This window comes from Diabrotica virgifera, chromosome 2 (assembly GCF_917563875.1).
Source record: "Diabrotica virgifera virgifera chromosome 2, PGI_DIABVI_V3a".
Taxonomy (NCBI): domain Eukaryota; kingdom Metazoa; phylum Arthropoda; class Insecta; order Coleoptera; family Chrysomelidae; genus Diabrotica; species Diabrotica virgifera.
In genome coordinates this window covers 87,717,924-87,723,923 of record NC_065444.1, presented here as the reverse complement: position 1 = coordinate 87,723,923, position 6,000 = coordinate 87,717,924, and the positions used below count along the sequence as shown (strand labels likewise).

Here is a 6,000-nt window from a genome sequence, read left to right as displayed (position 1 = left end):
AATCGTGGATGGGTTGTATCCGCTATTATATAGAGCTCGAATACCACGAAATCGACTGAACTCAAAAAAACCTTCATTGGGATCATTCAGGGTGAACAGGGCGAACTGCAGACGACGTAATCCTTGTCCCTTATAATATAACATTGTGCGTTTAGCAGAAACATTCAAAACAGAGGCTGAGATATACAATATAAAAATATCTACATTTAAGAATATCTAAATATCGAAGAAAGTGAAAAAAGTATATTAAAGTTTGCAAATATATTTAATTTCCTTAGCTAAGCGCTTTCGACATATATGCCATCTTCAGAGCTAATGGTCAAATTATAAAAAAGTACCACTACATCGAGTTGTAGGTGTTTGCATATTAAGAAAGGTGGTCTGTTGTTGCCAGTCCGGATGATGAAAGATTCTTTCAATTTTAATTAAAAATTGTAAAAATTGTAAAACAGTAAAAACAACCACTTAGACGTTACAAACCTATAAAATTTGGTCATGGTAAGGTATCACCCAACCATTTTCAAGTGACGCGAGCAATTGACTCATTCAAGTGTGTACAAAATTTATCAGTCTTTAAACTATCTAAATATTGTACCCAATGCGATCACCCGACGACATAGCAGAAAACCCAAACCAAATCATATAAAGTACAAACTCAGAGATAATGCCACCAAACAAGAAATACGGAAATATCTGAAGAAAGACATACCTAAGCCAGAAGCAGTTACTGATGTTAAAACAGTGGGAAAACTCAACGGAAATTAAGATAAGGATTTAGAAAGCAAGATCAGCTTTTATCAAAATTGAAAATTATTTCACAAAAAAAAACAAGCAGGATATAAAATTGGAAATAAAAGTTTGTTCAATGCTCAATGAAGATACCTTAAACATTTAAAATAACGGTACTTAATATAGATGTATGTTAAGGATTTACTGTTAGCAACAGATTTAACCCTTAACTGGTCCGGTACTGTAGTAGTAGCGTAACTGGTCCGGCGTCGTCTGCGAAACTACTGTTTTAAGAAAGCAAAACAACATTCAAAAATAATTTTTTTATTAAAATTAAATGTTACAAACATACCCTGATATATTTATATAAAAGTGAACGTATTAGATTTGGGCGTTATTTGGGTTAAGAAAAAAATATTAAAATAAAACTGAAATCCGCACAAATATTTGTGAAAAATTAGATACTTTTGTAAAGTAAATAAAAAAAATATAAAAAACAACATGAAAAAAAATGTATTTCTAGGATAAATGTTCAAACTTCACACTAAACAAAAAACTAGGTAAAATAAAAATCGATTAAAAATGTTTGTTTCCAGCATCAGTCAAACTTTACCAATTTTATATGCAATTTTTACGTAGGTAGTGGTTTTGTACATCCCAAACAAACAGGCTTTTTGCAACGCAAGCACAGGTATTTTGTCATCTTGCGCTTTCTACAAGGACATAAACTGCAAATCTTGCGTTTTTCTAAAATAAGAACATCCTCTTATTCTTCTTGAGCTCCAAGTATGAACACAAAAAAGTACCACAAACGGTCCGGCGTCGTCTGAGAAACTACTCTCAACATAACTGTTGCGATAACTATTTAGGAACTAAGAGAAACTTATTTCAAATACACCCACTTGTCAAGTTCCAATAGTTTAAGGATTAGATAGAACGACTTGCCTGTGGGCGGTACCAATTTCCAATAAAAAATAATTAAAATTATTGAATCGTCTGTTAGACGACGCCGGACCAGTTAAGGGTTAAAACAAACAACCAAAAAGATCCTTTAAAAGATGACAAGGTAGCTGGTAGTAAATGTCAAAAATATGACTGTGGCTTTAAGATTGAGCAAAAACAGGTCTACTACAATAAAAAAAAGTTTATTCCATACTTTATATCATCTTTTATTCCTACTTAGGCCCAAACCAGACGGGCCACTCTGCAGCGCTCCTCTCTAGATCCACAGAATAGCTGAAACAGGCGATTTTCTAGCGCCGGCGACTACGCTGCGAAGTGGATCGTTTGGAAGGGTGCGGCGTTTAATGTAGTGACAGAAAAAAAAAGTAAGCTTGTTAAAATTAATAAAAACTTGCCGGCTAATAATCTTTTAAAAAAGTTTGTTCGTCAAAGTCAGTGTTTGTAATGTACATAGTTTTAAATATTTTATAAAATTTCAATGCTTTTGAAAAAATACCAATAAACTCAATAAATGGAATTAAGAAGAACCAGACAAAAACAGCTATATCACAGAAAGAAGCACATAAAAAATCAACCAGTACATCGGGTATCCTACAAGCGTAAAATAGTTTGATACAACCTGACAACTGAGTGAAAGTGAAAAACATGTTAGCTTGCAACCCCCTTTTAACTGATATCTTATCGTTTTGTTTTCAACAACAAACAATAAAACCTTTTTGACCTAGGACGGGACCCCACTTAGTCCAGAAAGCCACTGCGCATCCGCTAGGAAAAATATTCTAATTCGGATTTTTTGCACAATCTTACTCAAAAAGGACTCCTTTTAACAAATTTGCATGTTGCCAGGACCAAAAGGTGGTCAAAAATTTTTTAAACGTTTTTTTTTTTGTTTTTTTCCTAAAATTATTTTTTTTGCATGGAACAAAGTGGTTTTAAGTTTTTTGGATCATTCCAAACAGAAAAGGTCTTTAGTGACTTTTTTCTAAAAATAATAGTTTTTGACATATAAGCGATTAAAAATTGAAAAATTGCGAAACTGGCCATTTTTAACCCTCAAAAACTATGTGAAAAACTGAAAATTTGAATGTTGCCAAGGTAGGTAGATATTCTTTAAACATCGATTGATGAAATGCCGAAGAGATTTTTGCAATATAATATTCAAAACTCCTTTGTTTTTTAATTGATAATCAAGCGTGCGCGACACTATTTTCCACCGACAGTATGGTGCAAATGAAAGGAATAAATTCGTTATTCCGTAAACAGGCGACTTTAAGGAAAAATCCCGAAACAGGTCGATTTGTATTTTTAAGTTACGATATTATGGCATATATCGTATACTAGTGACGTCATCCATCTGGGCGTGATGACGTAATAGATGATTTTTTTAAATGAGAATAGGGGTAGTGTGCTAGATCATTTGAATGGTTCTTCAATTCTCTATTCAGTAATATAAACATTTATATAAATATTTATACAGGGTGTCCTTCTACTCCTTTTTTTTTCAAATAATTTAATTTAATAAAAATTTTTTGGACACCCCGTATAAATAATTATGTAAATGTTTAAATTACTGAATAGAGAATTGAAGAACCTTTCAAATGAGCTGCCACACGACCCCTATTCTCATTTAAAAAAATAATCTATTACGTCATCACTCCCAGACGGATGACGTCACTAGTATACCATACATGCCACAATATCATAACTTAAAAATAAAAATCGACCTGTTTCGGGTTTTTTTCTCAAAGTAGCCGGTTTACGAAATAACGAATTTATTCCTTTCATTTGCACCATACTGTATACACATGCAACAGTAGAAAATAGTATCGCGCACGCGTGATTAGAAATTAAAAACAAAGGAGTTTTGAACATTATATTGCAAAAAACTCTTCGGGATTTCATCAATCGATGTTTAAAGAATATGTACCTACCTTGGTAACATTCAAGTTTTCAGTTTTTCACATAGTTTTTGAGGGTTAAAAATGGCCGATTTCGCAATTTTTCAATATTTAATCGCTTATATGTCAAAAACTATCATTTTTAGAGAAAATTCACTAAAGACCTTTTCTGTTTGGAATGATCCAAAAAACCTAAAAAAACTTTGTTCCATGCAACAAAAATAATTTTAGGAAAAAAACAAAAAAAAAACGTTTAAAAAATTTTTGACCACCTTTTGGTCCTGGCAACATGCAAATTTGTTAAAAGGAGTCCTTTTTGAGTAAGATTGTGCAAAAAATCCGAATTAGAATATTTTTCCTAGCGAATGCGCAGTGGCTTTCTGGACTAACTATTTAACATAAATAAACCAACAATATTGTATTTGTTATGAGAAAATATTGCTTATGGGATTTATTCTTTTCCAGAGGGCTACGGTCTTTAAAATCAGAAACAAATAATTTAAAGATGCCGTCCCACGCTTTTCCTTTGAATGCCCTATAAATATGACCTCGGGTTCTTGTATCACATAATATATCCGGTCTGTTTTGCACTTCAATCAAATACCGTTCCGAATCGAAATTCATTTTAGGTGTTTACGCTATAAATTCATTTTAGGACGCAACTAGTAGTAGACGGAGATCTAGAGCCGAAAAATCATCGTCATAAGTAATATGGAGTTTTTCCTGCGAAATGTGTCCATTGTATATTGAGAATTATGACCCCTTTCAGGCTGACACCTCAGTGGATACAGGAAGTAGCAATAAGGGATGACAGGGGAAAGTTAGTGCAATCATTAAAGTTTTCACCTCCTATTTTCTTAAACCTCCATCGATTTGCATGAAAATTGGTGATTAGTTAGAGCATACCTCAAGAAATAAAACTGATTTGGTGCCAACTTGCACTTTTACCCTGGTGGTGAATACCACTCCTTTCCGCGGGTGAAAACAATTTTATTAAAAATAACCCCACAAATCGATAGAGAGGCAAATTTTAAGTAAAATTTGTTATATCATGTTATTAAAATACATCAATATTTTTTTACTTATTAAAGACCAAAGATTTGTTTGTTTATTTAAGAGCATATGCGTGAAGTTACGGATGATAAAAAGGACATATTAATTAATTGTAGGTTAGTTAAATATTATTTTTATATTATTTCGATATTTAGTTGAATTTTTTCTATCAATATAAACTGAATATGTCCAGATACTGGGAGTGTCCAATATTGGGTACATTTGACATATTCGAATACACTTTTGCTAAATATATATTATCGAAATAATATAAAAGTAATATTTTAGTAACATACAATTAATTAATATGTTCTTTTTATCATCCGTAATTTCACGCATGTGCTCTTAAACAGACAAATCTTTGATCTTTAATAACTCAAAAAGTATTGATTTATTTTAATAACATGATATAACAAATTTTACTTATAATTTGTCCCTCTATCGATTTGTGGGGTTATTTTTAATAAAATAGTTTTCACTATTTCTTGGGGTATGCTCTAACTAGTCACCAATTTTCATGCAAATCGATGGAAGTTTAACAAGATAGAAGGTGAAAAACTTTAAAGACTACACTAACTTTCCCCTTTCATGCCTTATTGCTACTTCCTGTATCCACTGAGGTGTCAGCCTGAAAGGGGTCATAATTATCAATATACAATAGACAAATTTCACATGCCAAACTCCATATTACTTATGACCATGATTTTTCGGCTCTAGATCTTAGACTATATTGAGGCTTGGCGACTGTGTCACTCGTCTGGGGTGCGACGTCCACTTCACATAAGAACCCATGGTAAATCATCGGAAGCTGCTTTGTGGATCCGCAGAGTAGCGCTGCAGAGTGGCCCTTGTGATTTGGGCCTTCACTTACACCGTTTCATCAACCTCTATTGTTTGCACAGAGTAATTTAAAGCACTTGTTTTTCCATATTATTATACCCAGGTAAATAAAAAAATCAACTAAACATTCTTTAACAATCGAAGATGAGTAACAGTTGTTTACAAAACGAACAAAACAATCAAGATCTTGATTGAAATCAAAACGCCATAGGTCAACGACAGTTTTTTTCCTAGACTATTTTACCGCACTATTAATTTTAATTGATCCTATTACACCAATGACAATAAGAAAACATCCCGAGAATATACACATGAGCCAAGATTGTTTGATGCTAAAATTAGGAGCAGTGTAGGGAACTACACCATGAAATCTATAGTGAGTGACGCGAGTTGTTATCGTTTGGGACTATGTGCACTTTTACACTAAACTAAACTAAGTGCCCGATTCTGGACAAAAATTGTTAGTGTGTATGGAATGTGTATGAATGGAGTAATAATTACAGTTATGTAAGTACAT

At 32.7% G+C, this 6,000-nt stretch overlaps 1 protein-coding gene across 2 annotated transcripts in view; it reads left to right on the top strand.

The window, feature by feature from the left end:
- Nucleotides 1-5,854: 5,854 nt before the first annotated feature.
- The window catches only part of LOC114327295 (protein peste-like), a 547,602-nt gene continuing 547,456 nt past the window's right edge, over nt 5,855-6,000 (top strand). The window contains exon 1 of one of the 2 annotated variants that reach the window (XM_028275872.2): nt 5,855-5,990. The gene's annotated coding sequence lies outside the window, so the exon portion shown is untranslated. The remainder of the gene's footprint in view (nt 5,991-6,000) is intronic. The other variant, XM_050643842.1, reaches the window with a different exon arrangement.